The sequence below is a fragment of the Ovis canadensis genome, chromosome 2 (genome assembly GCF_042477335.2).
Source record: "Ovis canadensis isolate MfBH-ARS-UI-01 breed Bighorn chromosome 2, ARS-UI_OviCan_v2, whole genome shotgun sequence".
Taxonomy (NCBI): domain Eukaryota; kingdom Metazoa; phylum Chordata; class Mammalia; order Artiodactyla; family Bovidae; genus Ovis; species Ovis canadensis.
The window spans coordinates 191846678-191863725 of NC_091246.1; the positions used below are offsets into that span (position 1 = coordinate 191846678).

Consider the following 17048-nt stretch of genomic DNA (forward strand, 5'->3'; position numbering starts at 1 on the left):
GGGCTGAGTGACCTCTCTGAAGCTCTGTTTCGACTGCTAAAAGTGGCAATGAGATGAATTTTGAAGACTGTGGTGGTGATTGAACACAATATTATATGTGAAACAGCTAGCACGGTGCTGGTAGACAGTAAGTTGAGACCTTAAGACTAACCATTATTCTTATTTATTTATTTGTTGTTATTATTGCAGGGGGTGGGTTGGCAAGGTCAAAGGCAGAAACTTAAAACTCTTAAGAACATCTCCCCAGTTCTAGCACTAACTGGCCCCCGGACACCTTCCCCAACTGACTGGGTCCCCCAATCATTTTTTTCCAGAGATAGTGTTTGAGGGCTGACTGAGAATTTCACTTGTGAATAAAGTAGCCTGTTTTCTCAAAGAAATATTGCCCTTTGTTGTTCAAATAAAGCCATTTGTGGTGAGACGGAATGGAGGGGTACGTGACAGAGGGAAAAAAGTGTGAAACAGAAGTGAGGAGGAAAGACTGCAGGGAGACAGAAAAAGTCAAGGAGGGGAAAGAGCAGGGAGAAAGATGCAGAGTGGACAGCAGAGAGGCAGTTAGGATGGCAAAGAACAGAGGAAAGAGAAAAAAGACAGGAAGGCAGAGAGATGGCTGGACAGACCCAGAGTAACCCAGAAGAAAAGGCGGGTCCCTGACTCACTGGGGCCAGTTTAGTCCAGCCAGGCCCTATGGCTCTGTTCCCCTATCGCAGCTGTCAATCTATGGCCCGGTGAGCTGAGGGCAAATGAGCCTTGAAGATGCTATTCTGGGCAGGAGCAAACACTCTTCCCAGGCAGCCTGTTCTCCGAGGGTGCCTTGGGGAGGGGTGGGGCTCCCTGGGGACTCTCCTGACTCTGAATGGTCCCTGTGAGGAGGGCTGGGTCCCCAGCCAAGTCTAGGACCCAGGGGAGACACTGCCACCAAAGCTGCGGAGAGTCAGGCCCAGGGTGGCGCCAGAAATGTGGCCTGATCAATGCTTCAGGACCAGGCAGAGAGTAGGGTCACAATGCCACACCCTGGCAGGGGGCCTCAGGGCCTTTAGCCCATCGCCCTAACCCCAGAACAATACATCTCAAATGGCTGCACCTGTACAGAATCACACACACATAACAAAGAAACCACGTTTCATCCAAAAAGAAATGTGGACACTTCTCCCTTGAACAGCAACTGATGACACTTGGACCAACAACTTTGAAACCTCCAATTCACTGCTGTCTGACTTTCAAGGCCTTCCCCAAGTTTTCTGCGAATTTCCTGAAGGCTTCCTCTCTCAAGTCACTGCTGTCTCCGAAGACCGTCTCCCACAGTTGTATGTTGTGATCAGTTCCCATCTCATCACCTGTGAGCTGCATGGAGACCCTGAGTTCAGGCTCAGCCCACCCTAACCCAGACGGGAGACAGCCCACTCTCTCTCGGATGCCCACCCTCTCTCCTCCTTCTACTAAAGACTGTGTAGGGGGTGGTGGCGGTGGGGATGGGGAGGATAGCGCAGAGCATCAGGCTTTGTAGTCCTGTTCTTAAGAGCCTCCTGGCCCCTCTCCACCTGTCACTTCACCCCAGGCTACCCGGCTCCCTTCCTCCCAGGCTAGTCCATCTCCCATAAATCTTAGTTTCCTTCATCTCTTCGGAGGTGGTGTCAGCTCCCCAGAGTTTCTCTCTCAACCCCCTCCCAGCTCCTGGTCTTGTCTCAGCCCAGCAAGAACTTTCCTTTTCATTTAACCTCACCCACCGCTCTTGGAAAAACTGGACTAAAACTCAACATTCAATAAACAAAGATCATGACATCCAGTCCCAACAATTCATGGCAAATAGAAGGGGTGACAGCAGTGACAGCCTCCCTGCCCTGGGTCCCTCACCTGCTCTCCTGCCTGGTCCCCCCAGAATCCCCACTATTCATCCTGAATGGCTCAGATGACAAAGCGCAGTGACCGGAGCCAAGACCCGGAAGCTCTAGAGGAGTTCATGGAAACTTACAGGGTCACCATTTCAACCCACTTTTATGTTTTATACATAATTTATACATGCTTTATAAATAATTCTTTCCTCCAGAATCTTTCTCTGTATTTTCCTTTATATTTTGGGAATCTGCCTGGTGTCAGAAGTACAGATCTGCTGGTAACAATTTCTTATAGATTTTGTATGTCTGAACAAATCCTTTATTTCACCTTAATTTTTAAATACTCTTTGCTGGGTTAGAATTCTAAATTGTTGTTGCTGTTTCTTTACACAATTTTAAATATTTTGACATTTAAATAAAATGCCATTCTTTGCATTTTTTTCTGAAGAGAAATTTATTGCAATTCTGATTCTTTTTCATATGTGGCACTGCTTCTTTCCCTGGCTACTTTTAAAATTTTCTCTATATTATTGGTTTTGATCAATGCAATTATAATCTGCCTTGATGTAGTGTTATTCAAGTTTCTTGTGCTTGGGGGTTCATTGATATTCTTGGTTTGGTGAGTTTATAGTCATAGTTCAATATGAAAAATCTCTAGCCATTGTTTCTTCTTATATATCTTTCATTCTCTTTCTCTCCTTTGAAAATTTCAATTACACTAAGATTAGAGTCCAGACAGTCCCCGGTGTACCACGGTTCAACTGATGATTTTTTGACTTGAGGATGGTGCACAAGTGATACGCATTCAGTGGAAGCCATACTTGGAATTTTGCATTTTCCCAGGTGGGCAGTATGCAGGGTTGTCCTCTCATGTTTGTGTATGTGCATCACGATTGCTTCTGTAGGGTCCGACTCTGTGTGTCCCTGTGGACTGTATAGCCCTCCAGGCTCCTCTGTCCATGGAATTCTCCAGGCAAGCGTTCTAGAGTGGGTTGCCATGCCCTCCTCCAGGGAATCTTCCCGACCCAGGGATCAAACTCCCACGTCTTACATCTCCTGCATTAGCAGACAAGTTCTTTACCACTGGTGCCACCTGGGAAGCACACGTTACTCTCTCATAATGCTGGGCAAAGGCAGCTAACTGTCCAATGGGGGCCCTTCCAAGAGCAGAGGGTGGGTCTGACCCAGTCTCCTTTCAAATGACTGCTCCTGCCCTGGGTCCTTGGAGAAGGCAATGGCAACCCACTCCAGTACTCTTGCCTGGAAAATCCCATGGGCGGAGGAGCCTGGTGGGCTGCAGTCCATGGGGTCGCTAAGAGTCGGGCACGAATGAGCAACTTCACTTTCACTTTTCACTTTCGTACATTGGAGAAGGAAATGGCAACCCACTCCAGTATTCTTGCCTGGAGAATCCCAGGGACAGAGGAGCCTAGTGGGCTGCCATGTATGGGGTCGTACAGAGTCGTACACGACTGAAGTGACTTAGCAGCAGCCCTGGGTCCTAGAGCATATGATTTCTTATAGCCGTCTGAGTGCTGGCTGTCAAAGCCAAACATTCTTGGGTCTGTTTTTCCCAGTGCAGGATCCCGAAGCTGGGGGAACCCCGTGTGGTTCTCAGACCCCTTGCTCTGTAATTGTAATTTTTATCCCATGTGTGGGTCACCCGCCCAGGGAGTGAGGGTCCTGACTAGGCTGAGTTTCTGCCCCTCTTACTCATCTCATTGTTCTTCATATGTCTTAGCTTTGTAAAAAGGCCTAGTCTTCAGGTCTACTCTTCTTTAGGGCTCCCAGTCTCATCTTTCCTACTAGTCCCTAGGTCTTTCTCGTCAGCAGCTGCTCTGTAGATACTTGCGGTTTTGACGCCCGTGGTGGGAGGTGGGCTCGGACTTCCTGCTCTGCATCTTGGCCGTACTCCTCCTGCTGACGTTCTGAATGGGAGCTCCCCGCATTTAGCAAGATTGGAATCTCTGAGCCTCCGGACCTGAGCAGGACTGTGCCCTGGGGTTTGCAACCCAGTGTTCTTTAGTCATGTCTGCAGTAGGGGTTCTGGGATAGAGGTGGGGATCAGTAGCTCCCAGCCTCATCCTCCACAGTGGGGGCAGAAGTGAGAGGTGGGTGAGAGGGAGGGAGAGCTTCCATCCCTACCCTGAGGGACAGGAAGACTCTGTCCCCTGATGCCTGGCCCCCTAGTCCAGGAGGTAAAAGACCAAGCATGGCTTGAACCCAGGCCCTGAAAACCATTAATAGACTGAAAATTCATAGATTGAAAGCCATTCATTTGGCCCTTCCCAGACCTGGAGCCTCTGGGGCAACAGGACACACAGCAAGGAAGCAGAGTGTGGTGGTGGGAGCAGGGGTTTGGAGCCTGACACCATCGTCACTGTGCTGGGATGGAGGAATCCTTTTACCTCTCTGAAGCCCAGATTCCTTATCTGTAAACTGAGGATAATAAGATACTGACTTAAGAACAGTATGGAGGTTCCATAAAAAACTAAAAATAGAAATACCGTCTGACTCTGCAATCCCATTCCTGGGCATGTAACCAGAGAAAACTATAGTTCAAAAAGGTATATGCACCCCAATATTCACAGCATTATTTACAATAGCCAAAACATGAAAACAACCTAAATGTCGATCAACAAAGGAATAGATAAATAAAATGCAGTATATATACACAATAAAATAGTTCTCAGCCATGAAAAAGAAAATAATGCCATTCGCTGCAACATGGATGGACCTACAGATGATCATACTAAGTGACATAAATCAGACAGAAAGATAAATTTCATATGATACTGCTTATATGTCTACATTGATTACCTCTTGATTCCATGTGTAGAGTCTTCTCTTCTATTGTTGGAAGAGGGTGTTTGCTATGACCAGTGCGTTCTCTTGGGAAAACACTGTTAGCCTTTCAATTCAGTTCAGTTCATTTCAGTTGCTCAGTTGTGTCCGACTCTTTGCGACCCCATGGACTGCAGCACACGAAGCTTCCCTGTCCATCACCAACTCCCAGAGCTTATTCAAATTCATGTCCATCGAGTCAGTGATGCTATCCAACCATCTTATTCTCTGTCATCCCCTTCTCCTGCCATCAATCTTTCCCAGCATTGGGGTCTTTTCTACTGAGTCAGCACTTCACATCAGGTGGCCAAAATATTGGAGTTTCAGCTTCAGCATCAGTCCTTCCAATGAATATTCAGGACTGATCTCTTTTAGGATTGACTGGTTAGATCTCCTTGCAGTCCAAGGGACTCTCAAGAGTCCTCTCCAACATCACAGTTCAAAAGCATCAATTCCTTGGCACTCAGCTTTCTTTATATTCCAGCTCTCACATCCATACATGACTACCAGGAAAAAAAAAAGCTTTGACTAGACGGACCTTTGTAGGCAAAGTAATCTCTCTGCTTTTTAATATGCTGTCTAGGTTGAGCATAGCTTTTCTTCCAAAGAGCAAGTGTCTTTTAATTTCATGGCTGCAGTCACCATCTGCAGTGATTTTGGAGCCCAAGGAAATAAAGTCTCTTACTGTTTCCGTTGTTCCCCCATCTATTTGCCATGAAGTGATAGGATCAGATGCCATGATCTTGTTTGCTGAATGCTGAATTTTCGCCAACTTTTTCCCTCTTTTCTTTCACTTTCAATCAAGAGGCTCTTTAGTTCCTCTTCACTTTCTGCCATAAGGGTGGTGTCATCTGCATATATGAGGTTATTAATACTTCTCCCAGCAATCCTGATGCCAGCTTGTGCTTCATCCAGCCTGGCATTTCACATGATGTACTCTGCATAGAAGTTAAATAAGCAGGGTGACAGTATACAGCCTTGATGTACTCCTTTCCCAATTTGGAACCAGTCCATTGTTCTATGTCTGGTTCTAACTGTTGCTTCTTGACCTGCATACAGATTTCTCAGGAGGCAGGTCAGGTGGTCTGGCATTCCCATCTCTTTAGGAATTTTCCACAGTTTGTTGTGATCCACATAATCAAAGGTTTTGGCGTAATCAATGAGCCAGAGGTAAATTTTTTTTCTGGAACTCTTGCTTTTTCAACGATCCAACGGATGTTAGCAATTTGATCTCTGGTTCCTCTGCCTGTTCTAAATTCAGCTTGAACGTCTGGAAGTTCATGGTTCACATACTGGTGAAGCCTGTCTTGGAGAATTTCAAGCATTACTTTGCTGGCGTGTGAAATTGAGTGCAGTTGGGCGGTAGTTTGAACATTCTCTGGCATTGCCCTTCTTTGGGATTGGAATGAAAACTGACCTTTTCCAGTCCTGTGGCCACTCCTGACTTTTCCAAATTTGCTGGCATATTGAGTGCAATACTGTAACAGCGTCATCTTTTAGGATTTGAAATAGCTCACCTGGACTTCCACCAGCTCCTCTAGCTTTGTTCATAGTGATGCTTCCTAAGGCCCACTTGACTTCACATTCCAGCATGTCTGGCTCTATGTGAGTGATCACACCATCATGATTATCGGTCATGAAGATCTTTTTTTTATATAGTTCTCCTGTGTATTCTTGCCACCTCTTCTTAATATCTCCTGCTTCTGTTAGGTCCATACCATTTCTGTCCTTTATTGTGTCCATTGTTGCATGAAGTCTTCCCTTGATATCTCTAATTTTCTTGAAGAGATCTCTAGTCTTTCCCATTCTGTTTTCCTCTATTTCTTTGCATTGATCACCGAGGAAGGCTTTCTTAGCTCTCCTTGCTATTCTTTGGAACTCTGCATTCAAATGGGTATATCTTTCCTTTTCTCCTTTGCCTTTCACTTCTCATTTTTTCATAGCTGTTTGTAAGCCCTCCTCAGACAACCATTTTGCCTTTCTGCTTTTCTTTTTCTTGTGGATGGTCTTGATCACTGCCTTCGGTACAATGTTATGAACCTCCACCCATAGTTCTTCAGGCACTCTGTCTATCAGATCTAATCCCTTGAATCTATTTGGCACTTCCACTGTATAATCATAAGGGATTTGATTTAGGTCATGCCTGAATGGTCCAGCAGTTTTCCCTACTTTCTTCAGTTTAAGTCTGTTAGCCTTTGCCCTGCTTCATTTTGTGCTCCAAGAAAAATATTGCTTGTTACTCCAGGTCTCTTGACTTCCTACTTTTGCATTGCAGTCCCCTGTGATGAAAAGGACATCTTTTGGGGGTGTTAGTTCTAGAAGGTCTTGTACGTCTTAGAACCATTCAACTTCAGCTTCTTCAGCATTACTTGTTGGAGCATAAGTTTGAATTACTGGGATATTAAATGGTTTGCCTTGGAAATGAACAGAGATCATTCTGTCATTTTTGAGACTGCACCCAAGAACTGCATTTTGAAGTCTTTTGTTGACTATGATGGCTACTCCATTTCTTCTAAGGGATTCTTGCCCACAGCAGTAGGTATACAGGTCATCTGAATTAAATTTGCCCATTCCAGTCCATTTTAGTTCACAGATTCCTAAAATATCGATGTTCACTCTTGCCATCTCCTGTTTGACTACTTCTAATTTACCTTGATTCATGGACCCAATATTCCAGGTTCCTATGCAATATTGCTCTTTACAGTATCGGACTTTACTTCCATCACCAGTCACATCCACAACTGGACATTGTTTTTGCTTTGGCTCCATCTCTTCATTCTCTCTGGAGTTATTTCTCCACTCTTCTCCAGTAGAATATTGGGCACCTGCCAATCTGGGGAGTTCATACTTCAGTGTCATATCTTTTTACCTTTTCATACTGTTCATGAGGTTCCCAAGACAAGAATACTGAAGTGGTTTTCCATTCCCTTCTCCAGTGGACCATGTTTTGTTAGAACTTTCCACCATGACCCATCCATCCTGAGTGGTCCTACACAGCATAGCTCAGAGTTTCATTGAGTTTTAGACAAGGCTGTGGTCCATGTGATCAGTTTGATTAGCTTTCTGTGGTTTTCATTCTGTCTGCCCTCTGATGGATAAGGATAAGAGGCTTATGGGAGCTTCCTGATGGAAGAGATGACTGTGGGGGAAACTGAGTCTTGTTCTGCCGGGTGGAGCCATGCTCAGTAAATCTTCAATCCAATTTTCTATTGATGGGTGGGGCTGCGTTCCCTCCCTGTTATTTGACTTGTGATCAAACTATAGTGGAGGTGATGAAGATAATGGCAACCTCCTTCAAAAGGCAGGGCAAAGGTAACAGAGTTTTGCACTAGCCATAGCAAACACCCTCTTCCAACAACACAAAAGAAGACTCTATACATGGACATCACCAGATCAGTTCAGTTCCGTTCAGTCACTCAATCGTGTCTGACTCTTTGTGACCCCATGAACTGCAGCACGCCAGGCCTCCCTGTCCATCACCAACTCCTGGAGTTCACCCAAACTCATGTCCATGGAGTCGGTGATGACTTCCAAGCATCTCATCATCTGTAGTCCCCTCCTCCTCCTGCCCTCAATCTTTCCCAGCATCAGGGTCTTTTCAAATGAGTCAGCTCTTTGTATCAGGTGGCCAAAGTATTGGAGAATCAGCTTCAACATCAGTCCTTCCAACGAACACAAGATGGTCAATACCAAAATCAGATTGATTATATTCTTTGCAGCCAAAGATGGAGAAGCTCTATACAGTCAGCAAAAACAAGACTGGGAGCTGACTGTGGCTCAGATCATGAACTCCTTACTGCCAAATTCAGACTTAAATTGAAAAAAGGAGGGAAAACCACCAGGCCAATCAGGTATGACACAAATCAAATCCCTTATGATTATACAGTGGAAGTGACAAATAGATTCAAGGGATTAGATCTGATAGACAGAGTGCCTGAAGAACTATGGGTGGAGGTTCATAACATTGTACCGAAGGCAGTGATCAAGACCATCCACAAGAAAAAGAAAAGCAGAAAGGCAAAATGGCTGTCTGAGGAGGGCTTACAAACAGCTATGAAAAAATGAGAAGTGAAAGGCAAAGGAGAAAAGGAAAGATATACCCATTTGAATGCAGAGTTCCAAAGAATAGCAAGGAGAGCTAAGAAAGCCTTCCTCGGTGATCAATGCAAAGAAATAGAGGAAAACAGAATGGGAAAGACTAGAGATCTCTTCAAGAAAATTAGAGATATCAAGGGAAGACTTCATGCAACAATGGACACAATAAAGGACAGAAATGGTATGGACCTAACAGAAGCAGGAGATATTAAGAAGAGGTGGCAAGAATACACAGGAGAACTATATAAAAAAAAGATCTTCATGACCGATAATCATGATGGTGAGATCTCTCACATAGAGCCAGACATGCTGGAATGTGAAGTCAAGTGGGCCTTAGGAAGCATCACTATGAACAAAGCTAGAGGAGCTGGTGGAAGTCCAGGTGAGCTATTTCAAATCCTAAAAAATGACGCTGTTACAGTATTGCACTCAGTATGCCAGCAAATTTGGAAAAGTCAGGAGTGGCCACAGGACTGGAAAAGGTCAGTTTTCATTCCAATCCCAAAGAAGGGCAATGCCAGAGAATGTTCAAACCACCGCACAATTGCACTCATTTCACACGCCAGCAAAGTAATGCTTGAAATTCTCCAAGACAGGCTTCACCAGTATGTGAACCATGAACTTCCAGATGTTCAAGCTGAATTTAGAACAGGCAGAGGAACCAGAGATCAAATTGCTAACATCCGTTGGATCGTTGAAAAAGCAAGAGTTCCAGAAAAAAAATTTACCTCTGGCTCATTGATTACGCCAAAACCTTTGATTATGTGGATCACAACAAACTGTGGAAAATTCCTAAAGAGATGGGAATACCAGACCACCTGACCTGCCTCCTAAGAAATCTGTATGCAGGTCAAGAAGCAACAGTTAGAACCAGACATAGAACAATGGACTGGTTCCAAATTGGGAAAGGAGTACATCAAGGCTGTATATTGTCACCCTGCTTATTTAACTTCTATGCAGAGTACATCATGTGAAATGCCAGGCTGGATGAAGCACAAGCTGGCATCAAGATTGCTGGGAGAAGTATTAATAACCTCATATATGCAGATGACACCACCCTTATGGCAGAAAGTGAAGAGGAACTAAACAGCATCTTGATGAAAGAGAAAGAGAAGAGTGAAAAAGCTGTCTTAAAACTCAACTTTAAAAAAGCTAATATCATGGCATCTGATCCCATCATTTCATGGCAAATAGATGGGGGAACAATGGAAACAGTAAGAGACTTTATTTCCTTGGGCTCCAAAAATCACTGCAGATGGTGACTGAAGCCATGAAAGATGCTTGTTCTTTGGAAGAAAAGCTATCCTCAACCTAGACAGCATATTAAGAAGAGAGATATTACTTTGCTGATAAAGATCCATCTAGTCAAAGCTATGGTTTTTCCAGTAGTCATGTATGAAAGTGAGTATTGGGCTATAAAGAAAGCTGAGCCCTGAAGAATCGATGCTTTTGAACTGTGGTGTTGGAGAAAACTCTTGAGAGCCCCTTGAACTGCAAGGAGATCCAACAAGTCAATACTAAAGGAGATCAGTCCTGAACATTCACTGGAAGCAGTGATGCTGAAGCTGAAACTAGCATACTTTGGCCACGTGATGCAAAGAATCGACTCATTGGAAAAGACTCTAATGTTGGGAAAGATTGAAGGTGGAAGGAGAAGGTGACGACAGAGGATAAGATGATTGGATGGCATCACTGACTCAATGGACATGAGTTTGAGCAAGCTCCAGGAGTTGGTGATGGACAGGGAGGGGTAGTGTGCTGCAGTCCATGGGGTCGCAAAGAGTCGGACATGACTAAGCGACTGAAATGAACTGGACTGTTATAATTACATATAAAATGATACATAAATCTTAAAAAATGATACAAACCCACACCTCCTGCTTGGTAAGCAGATTCTTTACCACTGAACCACCAGGGAAGCCCATAAAGTAACTATATGCCAAGAAAAATTAATCTTTTGTAAAAATCTGAGAGTGGAATGTGCCTGGTTCACCAGCTCTGAGACTTCAAGCACGTGTCTGAGCCTGCATGTCCTCATCACCAAAATGCCGTCCTTCTCTCCTCTCCTGTGCTGCTGCGGCTGGGACTCTGAAACCACGTTTCTGTATCACCAGCATCAGCCCATGAGGGCACTGAGGGAGGGTGCAGGGCTGAAGGGGAGGATTGGACTTGTCCCCCTACATCTGCTTTATGTTCCAGCAGCACTGTTTCACCCCCGCAGCCAGAGATCCTTCCCACAGCAACAGTGGGATCCACTTCGCAGTCTTCCAGCCCTCATAGAACTAGCCTCTTGGTGCTATATCTCAGAGACTCCAGCTCCACACTGGCAGCATCTCCTATACTTCAGGGACCCGAGCGTCAGCCCCATGGGGCTTCTCTTCCAGCTAAATTAACTAATTGAAATTACTAAGTTTTAATAATCTAATCTCGTCCATCAATTCCCCTGCCCTAGGGTACTAGAAGCTTCCAGCAGTTATTACCTTGTCAATAACTTAGTTTCCTTCTTACTTTTTCAGTTCCCTAATTAACAATTTTATATCTGGTTTAGCACTTTTAAATGAATTTCTGATATAAATAAGGATTATGACTTCTATACCCTAACAGGTCCTGACTGATCCTTCAGGGTATTGAAACATGCTTCTTATGGGTATAACGATTAAATTAAACAGCTCTTACATGATGCCAGGCATGTACAACATCTTCAATTCACATTAGTCCTGTCCTTCCTTCTGGAACACTGTTGAATCATATGGTGCCAACCTGTTTTCAAAAATCTTAATTTTTTCCCTATGGTTGTTGTTCTCACAGAACAACACTCAATCGTGTCTGACTCTTTGCAATCCCGAGGACTCCAGCACACCAGGCTCCCTTGTCCTTCACTATCTCCCGGAGCTTGCTCAAACTCTTGTCCATTGAGTCGATGATGCCATCCAACCATCGCACCCTCTGTTGCCGCCTGCCCTCCTGCCTTCAATCTTTCCCAGCATTTTCCTTACTGAAATGTCTCAAAGTACAGGTTTGGAGACAAATAGACTTGTGCTTAATCCCAGCTTTGCTGCTTACTGTGTAACATTGGACAGTTTCCTTCATGTTTTGAAGCCTCATCTAACAAGTGTAAATGATAAGAACAGCACCTCCAGAGTTGCCCTAAGGGTCACGTGACTAATGTTTGTCTACTATGTCGGGCACAGAGCAGCAGTTAGAAACAGACGTGTTATGGTTTAAGTCCCCTCAACCATTACACACTTTCCAACTGCCTCTCCTTCCTAAACACACTTCCCAGATGAGTGTCTGTTAAGTACTTTATGCCCAGGCAGGATGCAATGCTGCACCCAAGGTCTGACCAGAGCAGAGAGGGCAGGTCATGACTTCTTACGGTCGAAATGCTCTGCTCTCTATGACGGGAACTGAAATCTCAGTCTGTGACCACTTTATTCGTTTGCACCTCCAGTGTAGCAATACTCTTGTATCCATCTAGGTTACTTGGGAGCAACAGAAAATATTTAGAGCTGAATTATGCAAATCAAAAAAATAGTCAACACACACTGGAATTCTTAGAAGATGGTGATGACACTTTTAAGTCTTCCCAAATTGTCCCACAGAGAAACAAATGCCCACAGGCAATATCTATAGCAAAAAATACATGATAAGGTCTCTCCAATGATCTCCTGATATGAGGGCTTGGGAACAACCCAACAGTAGCTACAAGAACTGGATGGGGTCTACTTCTGTGTAGGAGGAAGCGTAAGGAGGCAACTGGACCTCCAATGGCCCGCAGTCACTAGGCTAACTAATTGGAAAGCACTGTGGGCCAGTCTGAGAACTAGGAAGGCTTTGAAGGATCCAATAGGGGGGCGAGCACACTGGTCCATGTGGGAGAGCTGATAGCACTGGAGCAGCATAGGCCCTTATACTTATGAAATGTAATGAATGAAAGTTCTGTTCCAAAACAAAGATCTAGACTAAGAAGAAACAGACAGCAGTAGAATCCAAATTGAGCTGAATAAGGACAGTAAAAGGAAAGAAAAAAAAAAGTCCAGATAAAAATAGAGGAGGGGAACAGAACACTCAGATCTCCAAGGGTGTGAGACCATGTTTTTATCACTTTGTGAAAACAACATTAGAGGGACCTGCAGGGAGAGGAGGGGCTTCCCCAGAGGTTCAGCGGTAAAGAATTCACCTGCAGTATGGGAGACCCAGGTTCGATCCCTCGGTCAGGAAGATCCCCTGGAGGAGGTCATGGCAACCCACTCCAGTATTCTGGCCTGGAGAATCCCATGGACAGAGGAGTCTGGCAGGCTACAGCGCATGGGGTCACCAAACGTCAGACATGACGGAAACTGCTGAGCGTGCGCACACACATGCAGGAAGAGGAGACAGAGACCTGGCTTGGGATCTGACAGGATGGCTATGATGCCCTAGGGATTGTTGAGGAAACCCATCGCTTGCTGGCTGGACCAGTTCCTGGCATCAAAGCAGAACCAGATGAGAGCAATCAATGTCTGTTATTTTAATGTGGCCATTGCTGGCCCCAGGGTTCCCCTTTGAAGGAGGGACATTTTAATGTGAACTGTTCCTTCCAGAAGAATAGCCAATGGCAGCCCCTAAAGTATGTTTCATGACCAAAATTTAGCATCCTAATGTAGACAAGTTGGGAAGAATATGTTTAGATACTCTGAGTAGTCCCCAGCCCTGCAGATCTGTACTGTTCTGTCATCATCCTGGCTTTGTTAAGTGCTTCCAGTCCAGATGATCCATTAGTAAATGATGCGTCTCAGCACTGAAAGACTTGACAAAGCTCAAGCCTTAGAAGCAGCTAGAGCATGGACTTGGCTTGGACTCGGCTACATGCCAACATGAATAACATTTAAATTAATTGGATCATCAAGTCTGCATCACTTCTCCTGTTCTGCTATAATGTCTTTCTTTTTGGTTTGATTTTAATGAACACGTCTGCCTTCTTAGAGCAGTAAGCAGTGTGTCAGTCTCAAAATCTGAAGGTCCTGAGTTCAAGCCTCAGAGAGGGCAGTTTGTTTGGGCTTCCCTGATAGATCAGTTGGTAAAGAATCAACCTGCAGTGAAGGAGACCTGGGTTTGGTCCCTGGGTTGGGAAGATCCCCTGGAGAAGGGAAAGGCTACTCATTCCAGTATTCTGGCCTAGAGAATTCCATGGACTGTATAGTCCATGGGGTCACAAACAGTCAGACACGACTGAGTGAATTTCATTTTACTTTAATGGACACAGTCTTAGAAACACTGCAGATTAAAAGCCCAGACACCTTTTATCCTTTGGTGATTAAATGCACATTAGCATACCTGTGTCTTGTCCTGACTCACTGCTGTAAAGCATGAGCAGAGGCTAGAAAGACACCGGGATTGTTGTGAAACATTTCAAAGCAGTGTGCCTCTCTTTAATTCATCTATCCATCACTGTTTAAGTATAAAGCACTGTGAATGAAGGGAATGGCCAGGGTTTGTTGCCAAGGTAATGGGTGTTTTTCTCTATTACTTTTTGAGCTTGTGAGAGTAATTTTATTTTAATTTTATGGACTCCTTCCCTTTAATAGTGATTCAATTGCACTGGTTAAACAGCTAACCATTCTTTAGAATATGCTCTCTATTGATTTAGTTGCCACAGATGGATAGGCTTGATTGTTTGAACCAAAATGGGAACACCAAATAAACATCACAGCTCTCACCAATAACACTATGACTTTGCTGTCAAGTGTGGACTCCACCTTTCATGTAAAAGCTTGTGACCATATAGTATGATTTGTTTGGAAACTTTGGTAAGTCTTATGTTTTAGTAAAATATTTTTGTTAGTCTAAAAAAAAAAAAAAAGGAAACTCTACAAGGATGAAGCCAAAAAAGATATTCTGATGCACACAGTCTAAAAAGAAGAAAAATGCATTGCATATAGAAAGTGAGCTATAGAAAAAAGTCAGTCCAAATCCCATAGGATGATAATTCTGAAGAAACAAGAGAATGAGAAGAATTTCAGAGAAAAAATATCCCCCAGAGACAATAAAACATACCAGAAAGATATGTATGCAAGAGACAGAAATTATAACCTAATGTTAAAAAACAAGCTAAAATGTATTATGAAAATGATTAAAAGTTATTTAATAAAAATATAAATTCAAATCAGAAAATCTTATAAATGAGGTGACTGGAAACTAGGAAGCTTCAAAAAGAAGAGTGACAGAATTCAGAACATACTAGAGAAAATAAAGTATTATTTTTAAATGAAGTCTAAAATTAAGAAATACAAAAAAGAGCAACACAATAATGCCTTAAGACAAATACAAAATGGAAAGGAAGACATATTTTAAAAATATTTTTAAAGAGATAGAAAGGATTGAGAGAAAAACAATAGAGACCGCCATGGTGGTTCAGTGGTTAAGAATCTGCCTGCCAATGCAGGGGACACAGGTTCAGTCCCTGGTCAGGGAACTGAGGTCCCACCTGCCTCAGAGCACTAAGCCCAAGTGCTGCACCAAGGGAAGCCGCAGTGATGAGAAGTTCGAACACCATAGCTAGAGAGTAGCTTCTGCTCATTGTAACTAGGGAAAGCCCATATGCAGCTACAAGAAACCAGCGCAGCCAAAAAGAAACTTTAAAAGTAAAAATGATAGATAATAAAGATAAGCAAAGATACAACATATCTATAATAAGGGGCTTTTCAAGACATGCATGAAAGCAAAGAAAAAAAACACAAAGACTAAAGCATATAACTTAGGATAACATTCCTGAAGTAAAAGAATTTGTGACTACATAGTACAAGAACACACCACAGTCCTAAAGAAAAAATCTACATGGCCAGTAACAAGATGTATTCTGATAAAATTATGAGGCTTTATGAAAAAGTTATTTCAGGCATCCTGGCAAAAAGGCCAAGCTACTCAAAAGGGAATTATAGCCACATTGTCATCAGGATTTTTGACAGTAACGCTTCATGCCAGAAGACAACGAAGTAACTTATCTAACATATACAAAAAAACATAAGTCACAGATTTTACACCAATCTAATAAATCTCTATGTAACAAGACCAAAGAAAAGTGTTATGAACATAATAACTCAGGGAATACTGTTCTACAGCCCTTCCTGGGGGGCCATCTGAGGAATAAGCTTTCCCAAAACACTGGGAGTGTGTGATGAAGTAATAGGGATGAAATTTACCCTTCCACCTCAAACACCCAAAATACAAAACAAAATGTGAAACTGAACACTTAAACCATCGACCAGCCCTATTACCCATCACCCAGTCTTGACTAACCTCTGTAAGTTCCCAGTTTCTTCTTCTATGAAAGGGAAGAATTGGCTGTCCTGACTTCTTACGGTTGCTGTGAGACAAATATCAGATTACACATGTCATGTGCTCACCACAGGCCCTGGCAGAGTGCTGCGTATCTAATAGAGATTAGTTTTATCCTTAACCTGTAGGCTGGGGAGATGGGAGGGTCACAGACACTGAGTAACTTGCCAAGGACGCACAGCTAGAAAGTATCACTGAGTCTCTCTGTCTGGTCCGCAAGGAGGCTGCACACAATTTTATCACATGGCCTAGTGAGGTTCAGATAGGCTTTGTCTTGTGCATTTTCTTTGTATTTTGCTCACCAATATTTAAAGCCTGGCTTGAAAAAGACACGCTGGCACAGGAAATTAAGAAGAAATGTCAGAGAACTTTCCATCTTGACCGTTCATCTCTTAATCTAGGCTGCCCTGGATGTCATAACAGGGGAATGACCAGAATCAAGTAAGGTCATAAGAGAAGTCGCTCAGTCGTGTCCGACTCTTTGTGACCCCGTGGACTGTAGCCCACCAGGCTCCTCCATCCATGGGATTTTCCAGGCAAGAATGCTGGAGTGGATTGTCATTTCCGTCTCCAGGAGATCTTCCCAACCCAGGAATTGAACCCGGGTCCCCCGCATTGCAGGCAGACCCTTTACTGTCTGAGCCACCAGAGAAGCTAACAAAGGAATGAATGGACAATTAGCCTGGATACTGCAACATTGTCCAGGGTCCAGATCCACAGCGATGCTGGCTAAGGCCAGTCATAGTCACAGCTTCTGTTGCCCTGGAAATCCCAGGGAATTTTCTCCTCTGCTCTTCAGGAAATTCAATGGCTCTATGATACATGGGGTCATTTCCAATGTCAGAAATTATAACCAACCATAAAACATTTATTAAATCCAGGCAACAGCCATCTCTGTTTATAAACATGTCAAGAAGGAAAGTGACTGCTCAGGGAAGCTTGCTGTAAAATCCAAAG

The 17048-nt window shown here is 43.7% G+C and overlaps 1 pseudogene; it reads left to right on the top strand.

Annotated features, from left to right (window-relative positions):
• LOC138432436 (uncharacterized) overlaps positions 1-13645 on the top strand; it is a 146087-nt pseudogene extending 132442 nt beyond the window's left edge.
• Positions 13646-17048: the final 3403 nt, after the last annotated feature.